We start from the raw sequence: 18,287 nt of genomic DNA on the forward strand, positions 1-18,287 counted from the left end.
TTTAGAAGACAAATTCGTTGTCACTTTTTTTTTTTTTTTTAACAATTTAAGTGTACAAAACCACAAGGTATAGAATAACAATCAGCACATATCAGCACATTTCAACTGTTTTTTCATGAATTGATGCCCTACTTCATCATACAGTGTCACAAATAAGTTGTGAAAATAGCAGATCTACAAGTTCAACACATTGCAACACATTGTGAGCTTGTAGATCTTTTTATTGACCTAAATTAATTTGATAAAAGACTATATTTCTTGTTTTGTTTTGTGTTTTAACTTAAACTGACAAAAACTAGACTAAAACCTGTTTGAGTTTTCATCGACTAGAACTGGAAAAAAAACTATCACATATAGAAGTGATTAAAATTTGACTAAAATTAAAAAGCATTTTAGTCCAAAAGACTAAGACTAAATCTAAAATGGCTGCCAAAAACAACACTGATGGGAAGTTGATGCTTTAATTTTGAAATGTTGCAAAAGCAAAGTAAAATTAAAACTTATACTTTTATAAAGTAAAAGTAAAACCATGTCCATAACCCTAACCACCAAAAACATTTGCTTTATCTTATTTGAATTCATTGTGTGGACATAGAAAATAGGTTTGAAGACTACAGTGACACTGCTGCTGGTGATGATGAAGATGATGTTTGGGTTTTCCAGTTGTTGCACTGCCTGGAGTTTTATCGAAATATAATTTGGATGTAGAATGTCTCATAGCATTTCTCTTCTTTTCCCCTTAAAACAAATAAAAATTACTCACTGAATTGTAGTCATATTTTATCATGTGTTCTATAAATGGGAAGTGAAATGCTTTATTGCACGTTTGAAGTTTGCCAAAAAGGACCTGGATGTTCCACAGCACTACTGGCAAAACATCCTGTGGATGGATGAAACCAAAGTTGAGTTGTTTGAAAGGAGCACACAACACTGGTGTGGGAAAAAAAGGCACAGTACACCATCATCAAAACCTCATCCCAACTGTGAAGGCATCATGGTTTGGGGCTGCTTTGCTGTCTTAGGGCCTGGACAGATTGCTATCATCGGTGGATAAAAAAATAATTCCCAAGTTTATCAAGATGTTTTGCAGGAAAACTTAAGGCCATCTGTCCATCAATTGAAGCTCAACAGAAGATGGGTGATGCAACAGGAACACAACCCAAAGCACATTAGTAAATCAACAACAAAATGGCTTCAACAGCAGAAAATACGCCTTCTGGAGTGGCCCAGTCTCAACCCGATTAAGATGCTGTGGCATGACCTCAAGAGAGCAATTCACACTTGACATCCCAAGAACATGCTGAACTTAAACAGTTTTGTGAAGAGGAATGGTCCGAAATTCCTCCTGACCTTTGTGTGTCTGATCTGCAACTACAGGAAATGTTTGGTTGAGGTTATTAAATCCAAGGGTTCACATACCTTTTCCACCCTGCACTGTGAATGTTTACATGTTTTCTAGGGAGGGTAGCAACAGTGCTGAACTTTCTCTCCATTTATAGACAATTTGTCCTACCATGGACTGATGAACATCAAGGATTTTAGAGATAGTTTTGTGACCCTTTCAAACTTTATGCAAGTCAATTCTTTAATCGTAGGTCTTCTGACAGCTCTTTTGTGTGAGGCATGGTTCACATCAGGCAATGCTTGAGAATAGCAAACTCAAAACTGGTGTGTAGGGCAACTTTAACTGTTAACACCTTTAGTCTAGTCTCATTGATTGTACTACTGGTTGGACTCCTGACTCCAGTTAGGGGATCACACACATTTTCCACCCCGCACTGTGAATGTGTACATGTTGTGTTAAATAAAAACATGAAAACACATAATTGTTGAAGCGGGTCGCTTCCGGGTCGCAACGAAAAGGGCAACTTGATTTCTGTGCTTCCTGATGGTTTCACAAATTAACCCTGATAACCCCTGAGATAACTCAAGCATGAGTGTTTTATAAACACGATGAACAGGGTTAGCACAAGAAGTGGGAAAAATATGACCACGACAGGAAATATTGGTAAATGCATGCCACAAAATGTTGATAGCCAAAGTAGCTCCCCGACATACTTCAGGTGAGATAATAAACAACAACTCACAGAGATTAAATAAGAACTACACAAGACGAACGACAGACTGGTGGAAGCTGAGACCCGAATCAACGAAGCAGAAACAGCATTACAAGTGATGTCACTCTCACAGCGCCAGGCTAACATCAAGGCTAAACTGATAGACCAAGAAGGAGGGGCTCGCAGAGACAATATCCGAATATACGCATACCCGAAGACGCAGAGGGGGACAACATCTCTTTTTTCCTGGAAAACTTACTTAAAGAATCGCTGGGTTTTCCACCGGACACAGAGTGTAAAATTGAGAGAGCACACAGGGCCTTGTTTCCTAAACCCACTGACCCCCAAATAAAGCCTCGGTCTATCATTGCAAAGTTTGCGAGTTACAGAGTAGAAGAAGAGGTGATCCGGAAAGCCTGGCAAAAAAGAGAGGTTTTCTACAACAACACTCGCTTCTACGTAGACCACGACTACCCACCAGCGATCCTTAAGAGACGTGTGGAATACGTGGAAGCGGAGGACATGGCTTCGCGTGGATTTCCTGTCACCATCATATCTGCTCCCGACAGCCCGGATTAACAAGAGACTGAACTCTTATCTGCATGGCAAGTGGCAGGGCGCCGTCGGGCTGGAACCATGAACACCACTGATAGAGCAACACACAAAAAAAAAGCCTCCCAGATGCAGTTCAAAGAGAAACTCCAGGAGTTCACACGGAATCCTCCTCCAGAGTGAGGGACAAACAATCACCTGACAGTAAAGGATTCAGATAAGTCTGTCCCGGTTTACACTTTATTTTATTATTTTTTTAGACCGGCTAGTCTACTTTCATTCCATTTGAGATCTAAAGACGCTAAGGGTTAGGCTGATTTCAATTGCCCTGATGTCTGAAGCCTTATATGGTTCTCTCTTATTTAATTTGAAGTTTGAACACTCCTACCTTTTTTTTTCTTTCTTTTTTTTAAACTGTGTAAAATGGTCGGGACACAGAAATGCTTCAGCTATGACTGTAAGAGCTATGCAGTCACCTCAAAGGGCCCTACTCTTTACAAAGAGCTGGACATCCCTTTATGGGTGCTCTGACATCTCGAGCCCCTCAGAGGCTCATGCAGAAAAAAGCCTCAACATTGGAAGCAAAAAACTTGTTTGGTTAAGTTTTGTGTTATTGTTCTCATTGTGTTATGTTCATCTCTCAAAGTTTACGAGAGTTTTTGGGATGTATGATGTTCTAAAAGCTAGTCATGGTGTGGGGATAACTCAACCATAGGCAACACAAGTAGAAGACTAAGGCTAATTATAATATTAAAATTGTTTCATTTAATATAAATGGAGTCTTAACCCCAATTAAGAGAAGCAAGATATTGAGTTAAATGAAAAAGGAGAATGCACATGTTGTGTTCTTACAGGAAACCAACCTTAATTCTGTAGAACATGAAAAGCTGAAAAGAATGGGTTTTTTTCAGGTGTATTATTCATCTTGCAAATTAGGCCGTAAGGGAGGGGTAGCTATTAGGGCTGGGCGATTAATTGAATTTTGATCGCGATTTCGATTTAGGCTTCTCACAATCATGAAAACACTGTAATCGAAGAAAAACGAGTAACGTGCCGCTGTGCGTCCTGTATGCAAATTACTGCGCTGTAAAAGCACAGTGAACGCACCTGTGTCGCCTGCAGCTGCAGCAGTGAGTGTGTGGATCAATTGTGGAACGTGAGATTGAGAACATGGCAGAAAAGCAGCCTGAGCCTTTAGTTGAAAAGAAAGGTAGGACAACTTCGGTCATTTGGAGACATTTTGGCTTCAAATCGTCGGACGTGGAGCAGAAGGAGATTGTTTGCAAAGTCTGCCACACCGTCGTGTCTGCACCCCAGGGCAACACGACAAATTTATTTAACCATAAAGTGGTCTATGAAAAAGTATTGAAGAGCAAAAGACCCAAAAAAGTGCAAGAGCGTCAACTTCAGCTACAGCCACCGCCACCGCAACACAGTCCTCCATTGACGACACTCTTTACAATGCCGCTCCATATCCCACCGGCTCCCGGCGACAGCGAGAGATAACGGAGGCTGTGACATTCATGCTAGCTAAGGACATGTGCTCCATCAGTACAGTTAGCAACCCAGGCTTCAAGACACTGGTCAAGATTTTGGACAAGCGGTACGTGTTGCCATCACGCAAACACACAAATATTATTATCATTTACTTTTTTACTTGTTACTAATCTATCTGGTTGTTTTTCTAAAAGTTATTTTTAAAGTTGAGTTTTGGTGGATCAATAAATCCTTTTTTTGAAATCGGTGAATAATCGTGTTTATTCATCGTGATTTCAATATCAATCAAAATAATCGTGATTATTATTTTTAGCATAGAGATCTGATCTATTAACAAAAAAAAACTATTAGTTTTTACGAAGGGTGTTCGTTTAGTGAAGGGTGTTCCTATGTTGGAACAGTTTTCCTTAAGGGGTTAAAGGCATTACTATAAACGGAGAACAACACAAAATTGCATTGTACGCAGACGATGTATTAATATACCTCAAAGACCCCGCTTATTCATTTCTAGAATTATTTGAACTTTTGAATAGTTTTGGTAAATACGTGGGATATAAACTAAATATTCAGAAAACCCAAATCCTAACACAAAATTATACTTCATCTAAACAACTTCAGGATCAGTGGCGTGCACAGGTAGACACTAGGTGGTGCTAAAGGACCTGCCTTTTTTTTTTTTTCTGTGGCTCATGCTGACATGTGATAATAATGCCCCAATTAATATTCCCTCCACCCCCCACCCCACCCGCACACACCTCTGTCAACGTGAACGCGCAGAGCGGACACAAACGGAGGCGTGTTGTAGCAGCAGACAGTGCACAGCTGCAGCCCAAACACACCTCCTCCCCTGCCCACCAGCCAGGTAACACATTAATGAATCGAGTCGAGTGTGTTGTTTGCCCCCTAAGCCTCAGTTGCCGAGCTATAACTTGCATTTATTTGTCTCTGTTGTGAAGTAGCCTGTCTCAACGCCACACAGCTGGGCATAAATTAGCCGACTGCTCACCTGCTTAACTAGACGCTACCCAAAATTAATAATAGATATGACGTGATGATGACCACCGGTAGAGTTTGTCATTGGTATCCTACAGCATGTTAATCTATCAGTATACTTAATTAAGATGAATATTTAGTAGGCTATTGTGTAGGTTTACATTAGGCTTAGGGCTGCACGATTCTGGAAAAAAAGGGAATCACGATTTTTTTGTTTAGAATTGAGATCACGATTCTCTGGCACGATTTTTTTCACAAAATGTTTATTACACTGATGAACTTGAACAAAACAAAAAAAAACCATTGTAATGGCTGTGTGTAGAAATGAGATCACGTGTATGTGTGAATCGAGATCTCGATTTTGTAATGATTTTTTGTGCATCCCTAATTAGGCTACATAATTAACACTTGCAGTAATTTATTTGCTAAATGACAAACAGGCAATTCCCAATTGCCTGCAGAGAAATCAGCCCTGTGCCTTGTTGAAATATAACAGTCTTATTCATATTGTTGGTCTCTTTTTATTTACCAATTGCAGCACAATGCCTAGAAAGGAGAGGATAAGAAAGGGAGCTACAGCAGGCAGCCCAGGGGAGCAGCTCTCTGCTCTCCTGGATAAAAGCATCCACCAGCAGCAAGGAGGAAGAGGAAGAGGAAGATGAAAGGTCAGAGTCAAGAGTCATGTTCACTGTTTAGGGCATTTTAAAGCTCAGATTTTAAAGTTGAACTGTTCCTCTAATTTTACTGAAATATCTTAAAAGCTGTCCACATATTATTTTAACTACACAAAGTGGTTTGGCTGTACTAAATTAGGCATTAAGCTATTTTAGCTAATTATATTATTTTGTACCAACAAGTTATTTCTATGTTACAAGACTTGCAGTAACCTTGTATTTACCTTAATAGGCTATATTCAACCTTAAAAAATAGGCTATTACTAAAACTATTATTATTCTATTCTAGGCAGCTACAGCAGGGAAGCAGTAGGCCATCTACCAGCAAAGAAGTTGAGATAGATGAATCTCCAGATGCTATAATATGGCAGCCGTCAGTTCTACATGCTGCATAAAGTGCCCTTATATTTCACTGAGCACCTGCCCCCCAAAATGTCTGTGCACGCCACTGTTCAGGAGAGATATCATCTGAATTGGGACCAGGATGCAATGAAATATCTCGTTGTACTATTTCCTAAAGACATTTCTACATTAGCAAAGATCAACTTAGACCATTGATAAATCTGTGTAACCAAGACTACAATGCCAGGTGGAAAGACATTGAGCTATCATTCATTAAGGACCCTCCACTCCTGACAGTACTGAGCAATAAGGACCTGGAAACATTTGTAAACAAGTTGCAGAATCCATGAACAAAATTCTAAATTAAAACCTGGAACTCAATTAAAGACACATATAAATTGCATGACAAGTTAGGAATAATTATGTGGTGCACCTACGACCATGACTTTAAACCGAATCAATTGGACCTTAGATTTAAAAGCTGGATAACTAAGGGAATAACAACATTTTATTTAATTTTGATAATTGCTTCTCTTTAATAATAGATAAGGGATGACTTAAAAGTTTTCAAACTTTGAAAAGAGATCATTCTTTAGAAAAGCAAGACTTCTACAGGTATTTACAACTACGTAATTACTTCAACAAGGTGATTAGAAACTATATAGTGGATCCAGAAGACCCAATACTGAAAGAGATATTACGTGCTTATTCATCAGAGCGAGTCAAGAGTAGTATATCTAGATTATGTAAGGGCTTCATGATTTAAAAAAACCTACTCAACAGACTACATTAAAGATAACTGGGAGAAGGAAGGTGATTTCGAAATTCCCAAGGAGGAATGGTACAGTTGTTGTGAATTTCAGTGGAAATGCAACAAACTTGCTTCGATGGGGAGAATTTGCATGAAAATGTTTAATCAGATTCTTTGTAACCCCTAAACAGAAAGCTCACTTTGCAGGAGAGGACCTACGGTGCTGGAGGATGTGTGGGAGCCGGGATGTAAACCACTGGCATATATTTTTGGAATGTCCAGTAATTGTACATTTCTGGTCAGAGATGCACAAAATATTAGAAAACATGTTTCATATGAAAATACCATATCATTTCAAAACTTTTATTTTGAGAGAAATTTACTTTCTCACAGGACATCTCAATAAATACCTGTTTGGTGCTCTGATTTCTGCTGGCAAGAAACCATCACACGACACTGGCTGCATCCTGACTCCCCCACAACAGAGGAATGGACTGATATTGTTAATGAAATATATATAATGGAAAAAATTACCTACTCCCTTCGCCTACAAATGGATAAAGTCACAAAGTCACAAAGTCATGGTCAAAATGGGTCTCCTATGTATGAATGTGACAGTCACATCCTAGAAACTAAATCACTTGTCTCTGCCCACTTACTTTCTTTGTCCATCTCTCTGTTGGTTTGAAGGATTGCCTGGTCTTATACGTCTTATACACACATATCAAAACTCAGACAGTGTAGTTGTTTGGTCTCCCTATAAGTAAATGCAGCCGTTGTAACAAGCCTATACATCCAGGGGCGGTTCTGGGGGGGGCCAACAGGGGCCAGTGCCCCCGTAACTCTGAGTCTGGACCCCCCTGTGGCCCCCTGACAGTGAGTCTGCATTAATAATACAATGACAGATTTCTTGCTATGATTTTGTTCTGAAGGGAAAGGCAGAAATAAAGTGTCTCAGCAGTTTACTACCCAATCAAAATTGCTGAAATTGTAAACACTGCTTTGTCTGAATGAGGGATTTATCCTTTTTTACGGGTTTTATGTGCCTCCTAACAAAAAAGCCGGCCCCAACCTGGCCCCCCTATTAAAACTGGTCTAGAACCGCCACTGCATACATCCCATTTTGATTCATAATTGTTTTTTTGTTATCCCACCTTCAGTCTGTCTTTAGTTAGTTTTGTTTTTTTTCATATAAATATACAAATATACGCAGGTTTTGTTCTCAGCAATTTCTTTTAACATTAAACAATTATAATACTGTAACAGCTATGTTTTGATATGCTAATGTTTTCCTCTTTTTTTTCCTTGATAATAACTGTGAACCAAGAAATCAATACCAGCTGTGTAATGTATTTTGTGAGGATAACAATAATAAAGAAAAAATTGGAAAAAAAAAGGAAACACATAATTGTTTGTGTGGTATTGATTTAAACAGATTGTGTTTGTCTATTGTTGTGACTTAGATGAAGATCAGAACACATTCTATGAACAATTTATGCAAAAATCAAGGTAATTCCAAAGGGTTCACATACTTTTTCCTGCAACTGTATGTGCATTGAAAACCTATCATGTTAATTATAATGCATTAAAGGGTAGCAGTGGTACAAAGAAAGGAGATAATTTTTTTCAGGGGAGGCAAAGAGAGAGATGGAGCTGGATATATTTGCGCACTCACTATGAAAAAGCAGCTCAGTCAGGTGCTAACATTTCAGCTTGCCAAACCAAGCCATTACACCCCACCCCTGTTTCCACCATGACTGGAGGAATGTATGGGTCTTTGCAATTTTCTCAGTTATGTTCATACAGTGAAGCACTCACACAGTCTAAGTATTTTGATTTATCTCCATTGTGTTGTGGTAGAGGCAGAAATCTTACAGAAATGTCTAAACTTGGACAAATAAAACAATGAAAATTATCGGTGCACAGAGATAATTCCCAAATCAAGAAGGTAGAAACACAGCTTCTGACATATCACCTTAATAAACTCATTATTACAAATGGGAAAGCCATGCACAGTATATTAAAAGCTGTAATTTGTAAGAAATGGACAGAATTTGAAAGTGACTCCAAAACTAAAGGAGGAAGCATAACTGCTCCTTACTATACTCTTTGCTCTAGCTTGGAGCTCAGTTAGCTGTGCAGCTAAGTGGCCATATTAACTGAATGTAGTCTGCCCACACTGCAGCCTTAAATGGCTGACACCAGGAACAAAAAGATATGTCATTTACATTCAGGGCAGTTTTGTCCTGAGCGACTTACAGTAATTCATACATACATTCACACTCTGATGGCAGTGGCTGCCATGCAGACTTTAGAGCAATTTGGGGTTCAGTATCTTGCCCAAGGAAACGTCAACATGCAGACCAGGGGAATCGAACCAGCGACCTTCAGATAACAAGATGCTGGCTCTACCCCCCTCTCTGCCACCACAGGTCATTCAGGGATAGGAGAAGCATGAAGCTGCAGAGGAGAGAGTCAGGCATCAGGAGGGGCGAAAACAGCACGTAGAGCCAGTATTAAGGGCCCTATACTAGGAAGCACGTCTTTTCAATGACAGTACTGATCTATTTTTGAACCCTTTTTGAAGCCATTATGTTTGTATTCTTTCTTTGCCCACCATTTTTCTATTGTTCTTCCAGACACACACGCATGCATGCATGCATGCACGCACGCGCACACACGCGCGCGCGCACCCCCCCACACACACACCTGTATGTACATGTGAGACTTTGAAACCGACATTGTTTTTATTTAATATTGTACAAGAGTGAATGTCTTCGACCATAACAGCTGTTGTGGTAATTTTGGTTGTAATTATTAAGTTAATTATTAATCAGAGTTACAAACAGTGACGGACTGGGAACAAAAAACGGCCCTGGCATTTTCACCCATAGACATATATACATAGACGCCTCATTGAGCGCTGGACCGTACGTCGACGTCGCCGCCATAATGGAGGTGGCAGATCCGCCCCGTGAACTAATATAAGTCAGTGGAGGGAACTTTATCAAGCTCCTTCTACAAAGTGCTATAAGTTAATGTGTCTCATTTACACATTCACACACGTACGGATATATTCAGGAAACAGAGAGGAACCAAAAACAACGTCTGTAACGTTCTCTGAGGATTATAAACGTTAGCTAATCCTCATATGTTCAGTATACAGGTCGGCACCAAACCATTTTATAATGTTTTTATTAGTGTTTACAGCTGCTAATGTATGTAACGCTGTTACTGTGATGATACATGACAGTTAAACATTTAATCTGTGTTATAATAACCAGATCCTAACATGTAACTGTGACATCTGTCTGCCATACTGTCAACTTGGTTAATCTAATTTAACTTTAAATATGGACAACTGACTGCATAATATACGAATCAGAATCAGAAATACTTTATTGATCCCCGATGGGAAATTCCAGCGTTACAGCTGCTCCCATTCAAAGTCAAGAATATGCAGAAAAATACTACTACTACTGCTACTACGATTTCACTAATAATAATAATGTTGAAAACTATATATGGTGCATATTTATAATAGTAGCCTGCTGATACTTAACTTTTTTTTTTTTTTTTACCATGAAATGTTAATTTTATACCATAATGTTCTGTCATGGTGTATATCTCTTCACTGCTGTTGCAGTTTCTGATCTTGATTTGCAGACTTGATTTTTGTCGCCATGATAGTTATTATTAGTACTTAGATCAAAAATCACTGTATTTATAAAAACGACGGTGTTTTTGATTCACACGGACGTCTCATTTACATGTCAGGATCTGGTTATTATAACACAGATTAAATATTTAACTGTCATGTATCATCACAGTAACAGCGTTACATACACTACTCACAATAAGTTAGGGATATTGTTATTTACATGAGTGCTTTTCCTATTTGGTCTGAATTTTAATGAAATAAGTAAAAGTTCCCTTTGATATTACTAATAATGAATGAGAAGAAACACCATTTTCATTAGTTTAATATTTATTACCCCCAAAATTTAGACAATAACAAGGATAGCCCCAAATAACAAAAATTGACAATGTCAGTAGCGGGTGTTTCCACCATTTCCAACTTCCATGTTTGATTTAAAAAAAAAAAAAAGTTTCTAATAAGTTTTAAGAATTGATCCAAAGTGATCCAAGAGGGACTGGATATGTAAAAAACCAGGTGATGACTCCTTTAAAGTTTTTTTGTTCTTAGGTACATTACATACAGAATCATAAAAAATATTGAGCTCAACCTTAAACAAAGTTTCATTTGGAATAAATTGAAGAAATCTGGCTTTATGAATATGAAATTTACCAAGCAGACACAGCAATTTTATCACATCATTAATTTCCTTATTGTTAGATTCAACACTCAAAAATAAGACCATATCTTCCGAAATTGTGACCAGGATCTTATAAGACTCATATTGGACTTATTGGACATTTGAGTCCAAAAGTTAGTAGAATGGAGGCATCCATAAAATAAATGAGAAAATGACTCAACGTCTTCTTTGCAGAAGGAACATAAAGGGGACACATCGGATCTAAATTTGTTAATGAATTCATTACAGGGATAGTATCTATGTAAGAGTTTAATATGAACTTCTTTAACTTTACCGGGGATGAGAAATCTGTTAAATTCGGTCTAGACATTCCTGCTGATGTTAGGAAACATCTCTCTCCAACGATGAAAGGAGTTGGGATATTGACTATGAATAGAAGTAAAAACACTCCTTATATGAGCATTACTACAAGAACGTTCCTCAAAAGCCCTTCCACCAAGCCACAGTGCGGGAATCCTTCCCGAGAAAGGTTCATACAGAAATGATGCCTTAATTAGAGATAGTAATTTAGTAGGTATACTTTTAAGTATTCTGGAATGCAAAGAGCGAGAGATATCTAATGCTCTTTGTTGGGTGAATTCTTCATAAGAAGCTAGATCCCCAGTATCATTTAGAAGCTCATAAATAAACACAATACCTTGGTCATACAATTCCTTAAAAAATAGGGTCTTATTTTTGTATACAACATGTTGATTATTCCATAAAACACGTGTGGGGAGAAGTTATGTTTGAAAGCGATTTTCCATGAGTCCAGGGCTTGTTTATGGAAATTGGCAAGTTTAACAGGCAATTTACTTGAAATAAAATTACACGAAAGCAAAAACTTTAAACCACCACATTTGGCAAACAGATGATTGTGGATAAAAAACCAGGGGGTATTATTATGTACCAAACAATGTTTTAACCAGTTGATTTTACATATACTATTAATAGTTTGAAAGTCTAAGACATTAAGACCACCTTCTGAGTATTGTCTGATAAGTGTTTTCCTCTTTACATACTCAGTCCTGTTTCTCCAAACGAATTTAAATAAGAGTGAATCAATAGCTGCACACGTCTTCCGATCAACATATAAAGACAAAGCTGGGTATACTAATCTAGATAAACCTTCTGCCTTAAAAAGTAAAACACGACCCATCATAGTAAGGTCTCTTTGTAACCAACATTTAAAAATCGATTTAGATTTTTCAATTTTTGGCAAAAAGTTTTGAGAGATCCTTTCATCTGTAGATCTGGGGCCGTATTTATCAAGCTTCTTAGAATTACTCCTAAGAACCTGCTAAGAGTTGACTTATGAGTAAAAAAATTCTTCGCTGAAAGCTGCACTTAAAAGTTAGTTATCAAGCGTCTTACTCACACTTTCAGCAAAGTGTAGGACTGAATCTTAAAGGAGAACTTCGGTCGATTTAAACATGCAGCTTCATTGCTGCACTTAAAAGCAGCTACTTACCTGTTTGTTGACATCCGCGTCTTCCGGTAGCTAGACCAAACTAACATATCCACCGAGTGTGCACTTAACAGGCTTAACAGGCTATTGTAAGGCTCATGGCTCATGACAGGCTGTAACATGGACATGTACATTATGAACAGAAACACGAAAATGCTGGAATACGTTTCCGTCTCCGCCAGTGAGGGAGTAAATGCACGCTCGACGGATTGACTAGTTTGGTCTAGCTACCGGAAGACACGGATGTCAACAAATAGGTAAGTAGCTGCTTGCACAAACACACTGTTTTAACTACTTCTTTATTCAGTTTGAGTCATACACGCTACAGTGCTGTGTTGTAAGGTGTCTGCTGATGTTGCATAACTTTTGGTGTGAGATGTGGAGCATGTTAAGATGCTTAAAACACAGTGTAAAGTTCTGACCCCATGCTGTTAGCGTTCAATGCTAAATCTGAATCTAAATCAAATGCTAAATGTGTTCGCATCTTCGGTACTGGCAAGTCAAGGGTAGCTTGAGCAATGAAGCTGCATGTCTAAATCGACCGAAGTTCTCCTTTAAGTGTCACTCTCAGAGCTGAATTACGACATTACTATGTGCCGTAAACAGAATTTTAGGTGACGTCATTTCTGTGTCCATAGAAATGACCAATCACGGAAGGGAATTCCTTGTCTAAGAATAAAGAAATATCTTAGAAATATTTAAGTGGACAATGGGAGTGTATATTTTGACAATTATCTACAAAATAATACAAAACAAACAAACAATATTGGCAATGAATCAAAAATAAATGTTTCCTTTTCTTTCCAATGCTTTAATTAGGCAACTAATTTGAAACTGGTGTGGGTGGCTCTATATATACTAGCCTACTGCAGCCACATGCAGAAATCAACATGGAATCGAAAAGAAAACCCAACTGGTGAGAGGAGGAGACACTGTTATTAGTAGAGCTAGTCGAGGAAAGGAAGCTCATCATTAAAGGCAAGTTCAGCACAACGCTTACCAGCAATGACAAAAAACAGGCATGGGAAGCCATATCAAATCAACTAAACGCCTCTCAAACCTTCAGCCATTGGTCACCAGCTGACTGCGAGAAGAAGTGGTATAACGTTCTCTCGAAAAGCAGAAGTGAAATCGCAGCTTTCAAGACCTGCTCCATGCGCACTGGTATGTAGTGCTTCTTTTTCATTTGCTTGCATGCCACCTTATTTACTCATATCTAATTAATTCATTTTTATATTCTTACGCAGGCGGAGGACCACCTGGCAAAGACTTGAGCGCAGTTGCAGAAGTTGTGCAGCGCATTCTTGGAGAGGATAACCCCAGCATCTCTGGATCCAGCTGCGATGAAGCTTGAGTTGCTTTCAAAAGGGTGAGTTCACAAATTATTCCTGTTACAACCCTATAGGGATATTGCGCTGCAGCCTAGGTGCGTTTTGGTGAGAGATACGTGCGTAATTGTTGTTGGATATTTGCCAGGCTACTGTTCAGTAAATGTCTAAAATGTGTTTGTTCAAGTCATAACCATAACAACAACAGGACCATTTCTGATATTTCAGCCATATTCTTTATGTTTCAGTTTGGATTGAGATGCATTAGGAGAGTCTCCTGTGTCCCCGGGCATCTCCGACGCGCACTCTCCCTCTGCCTTTGACGCGGTGCAGCCAGGCCCAAGCACTTCGTGTGAGGCAACGGGCAACAATCAAGTGGTGGTTGAAAAAGAAAAAAAAGAAATCAACTTAAGTTTATCACATCTTTTGTTTTTCAGGCCGAGGTGAGTGATTGCGACCCAGCAGAGGAGACGGATGATCTGCAGGCACTGCAGAGACAAAAAATTAAGCTGCAAATTAAAGTGCTGCGGCTCCAAGAGGAGTACTACAGCTTGGCTTTAAAAAAAAGAAAAGATACCGAGTGACTAATAAAACGAATTGATAAAAAGCCACTGTATCGATGATTTATTGTTCTTACCCAAAGTGGAGGTTGGCGAAGTGTTGTCTGAAGGCTGCCCCATCACAAGGATGGATGTTGCCAGGGACGCTCGCGTCTCCATCTCCTCCCTCATCGTCATCATCGTCTGCTGGTGGGAGTGGGACATTGCGCTCCTTACAAATGTTGTGCAGTATTGCACACTCTGTCTGGAGTGTGCCGTATTTCTGAATGCAACACATGAAATCTGCGTTTCCACTGGCCAATCCCTCTCTCCACCACACTTCATGTGCTTTTGTGTGCCCTGTGATAAGAATGAACCCTCCTATTAAACCATATATGATGTATATGTTTTTAATTTAAAACAATTAGGCATTTTGTTGGGCTTGCCTATTATAGTTACTTTGGGCTTGTGTCTGTGGCATCTGAAAAGGGGTAAGAAGCCAGCGGCGTAAAGGATATCCTTTATCCCCAATTGGGTGACATCCAGGTGGCACAATGTGCCTCTCAAAAAGCTGCTTCAGACCACTTTCATTTAGGACCCAGGCCACTTGGGTACCACATCCAAGATTTTATAGTCTGCATCGAACACTACTTGCGTGTTGATGCTGTGCTACCTCTTCCTGTTAACATACTCTCATCCATACTTGGAGCGATGATCCTTACATGTGTACCATCGATTGCACCGACCACTCCAGGGAAGCCAGCCACTGCATGAATGCAGTTTGCTTCTGCTGAATTATCCGGGGTGTAGTTGGAAAGTCAATGAAACGCATGACAAGGTGAGGAGCAGTAAGGGCCATTATTGTTTCCATAACAATTCTGCTAACTGATGGATGTGATGGCCCCAAATCATCAGCGTTACACTGTTGCATTTTCCCAGTGGCAAGATATCGAAGCATTGTGATGACCTTTAGTTCTGCTGTGAAAGCTCTGCTGCGTGATGTTGCTGATGAGATGACGCCCCTTATTAAACAAAAATAATATCCGCTCTGTCTAAACGATACCGTTTGATCAGCTGCTCGTCATCAAACAAAGCCAGGACATCCTTCCGCTCCCTGAGCGTTCGCGCACGTCTCTCTCGCCTCAGTGCCATCCCCTGCTGGCAACCCCCTGCTGGCAACTCCTAACCACTTAGGACACCTCTGGAGGTCTCTTAAATATCTGGGAGAGTAGGAGTGATTCTTAGACTTATAAAGTTGATAAATAGCTTTAGTTTGAGAGTAGGACTAAATTTCACAAATTCTCAGGACTTAAGTGTAAAATGGCTCTCTAAGACGCTTGATAAATACGGCCCCTGTTTAATGTAATTCCCAGATATTTTACCACTTTTTTTTACCTTTATGCCATCTATTAAAAGAATGTCAGAATCATGTACAGTCATTATCTCGCACTTAGTCTTATTAATAGTAAGGCCAGAAGCAACTGAAAACACTCTTAAGGCATCTATAACAATAGGGACTTGAAGTTCATTTTGAAGAAACAGACAGGTATCATCAGCCAGCTGACTGATGGTGAGAACATTGTCACCTATCTTAATACCTTCTACATTCACACAATTAACAATAAATAAATTAAGAACTTCAGCAGCTATCAAAAATAAGAAGGGTGAAATCGGACACCCTTGTCTTATCCCACGTTTTACCTCAAAACGTGGAGAAGTACCATGTGCTAAGGATACACAGCTATTAATATTAGTGTAGAGTGTTCTTATAATATTGTTGAAGTTTTCTCTAAACCCAAAATATTGTAAAGCCTCAAAAATAAAAGAGTGGTCGACAGTATCAAAAGTTTTGTAAAAGTCCAAAACAAAACCAGTGACTTTTCATAAAATAAATCTGCATATTCTAAAATGTCTAAAACGAGCCGAATATTGTTAGAAATGTGCCGACCTTTCATAAAACCTGTTTGCGTTACAGAAATAATTTCCTCTAGGCATAGATTTAATCTATTAGCATACAGTGCAGCAAGAATTTTGTTGTCTGAATTGACAAAGTTATAGGTCGCTAGTTAACAAGATAAAGGAGATCTTTACTGGGTTTAGGAATGAGAGATATTAAGCCTTGCTTCATAGAAACAGTTAACTCATTATTTTTGGCACATTCAACAAAAACGTCCAACAATATGTGTTTTAAATCTTCCCAAAATGTCACAAAGAATTCATAAGGTAACCCATCTGGACCAGGACTTTTGTTTGATGGCATTTTTGTAATAACCGACTGCAATTCTTCTATAGTAATTGGACCTTCACAAAGCTCACAGTTCTCTCTGGAGATTTTAGGAATAAATGGGGATACTTTGTCAAAAAAGACACGACAAGACTGAGGGTCAAATGAGGAAGTGTATAAGTCTTGCTTTTATCTTTGGATTGTTGCTTTCCAAATTGTATTGAGAACTTTTGACATTCAAATTTTAATAACTCCCACTTTAACATAGGCGTAAATCCAGACAGTGATTTGAATTTGTTGATGATTTGCTTAATACCCAACCGATAATCTGAATGTTGGAGAAAGGAAGCATTTAATTTCCAGTATCCAGGTTTGCTGCAACAAAGAGTATTTGAGTTTGGGATAGATATATCTATTCCAGCGTGGTCAGTTAAGGGAGCAGCAGTTAGAATACATGTTCGGACCAAAGAGGCCAAATTGTTAGAAATAAGCCACAAGTCTAACCGAGATTTTTGGGTGAGATCTGCTTTAAACCAGGTAAAGAGGTTTGTTTCATGTGGGCGTGAAATTCTCAAGGCGTCTAATAACTAAAGTTTACTACAGAAATCATATATAATAGGGTTAAAATTATCTTGATTGCCCCTTGCAGGGTATCTAGTTTGGAGCCTCATTAAAGTCACCGCCAACAACAACAGATGCTGAAGGAAATTTGTTTCTTACTTGCAGAATTTTGTCAGACAAAAAATTAAGGAGTGTGACATTGGAGTTCCTTGTATTAAATCCATAAATATTTACCAAAATAAATGTATTATCCCCAGATTTAGGGTAAATGTCCCTATTAAGCCCACCAAATCTGCTTTTCAGACATTTTTAATACATACCGCCCCAATTAAAGTGAGAACATTTTAGTTAAAATGATAGTCTAATTTCTCATTTGAAGTGTCAATAATTCATTTATACCAATTTTTAATGTTTTTATTGTTTAATTTGTCAAAATATGTCAAAAATCTGGCATGGGCTTAATGGGTACATTAAGTACCCATTAAGTCCACTTCATGATTTGTTGATAAATAAATATATATATTTAAAAATCTTAACAATCCAAACTTATTCTATTATGAAATGTAATGTCTTATCTCTCAATAGCTATTTTTTATTTTGTCTCCACTACTTTCCTCTGGCCTGTAAATTGCATTTGAAATAGACGTGATCAGCCTTTTGCTGTGTTGTCAACACAGAAAAAGCTAAACTTACAACTTCTTCTTCTTTGGAATGTAGCCAAAAAACTATTCATTGACAAAATCAAAATTAGAATGGAAATTACTCTTGAATACCTCATCTTTCAATATGTGTTGTCATTTTGTCTGTATCTCTATCCTACATTGTACTGTTGGCATTTACAATTGGCCAACATTTCTGATCCAGCCAGCTGGTTGAGAGTGCAGATTTTTTTATCTAGATTTCTGAAGACCTAATGACTAAAAGAAAGGCAGTGTACTGGTTCAATACTAATATTTTAAGAATAATAAATGAGTCAATTTCAGTA

At 38.5% G+C, this 18,287-nt stretch overlaps 1 protein-coding gene across 2 annotated transcripts in view; it reads left to right on the plus strand.

Moving 5' to 3' along the window:
- The window catches only part of rnf166 (ring finger protein 166), a 101,475-nt gene that overhangs the window by 34,487 nt on the left and 48,701 nt on the right, over positions 1-18,287 (plus strand). Inside the window, exon 7 of one of the 2 annotated variants that reach the window (XR_003986900.1) lies at positions 5,638-7,784. The exons of the other annotated variant lie outside the window; for it this stretch is intronic. The gene's annotated coding sequence lies outside the window, so the exon portion shown is untranslated. Of the gene's footprint in view, positions 1-5,637; positions 7,785-18,287 lie in introns of those variants that run through there. 2 annotated transcript variants of the gene reach the window in all.

The sequence above is a fragment of the Sparus aurata genome, chromosome 15 (assembly GCF_900880675.1).
Source record: "Sparus aurata chromosome 15, fSpaAur1.1, whole genome shotgun sequence".
In the NCBI taxonomy this organism is placed as follows: Eukaryota; Metazoa; Chordata; class Actinopteri; order Spariformes; family Sparidae; genus Sparus; species Sparus aurata.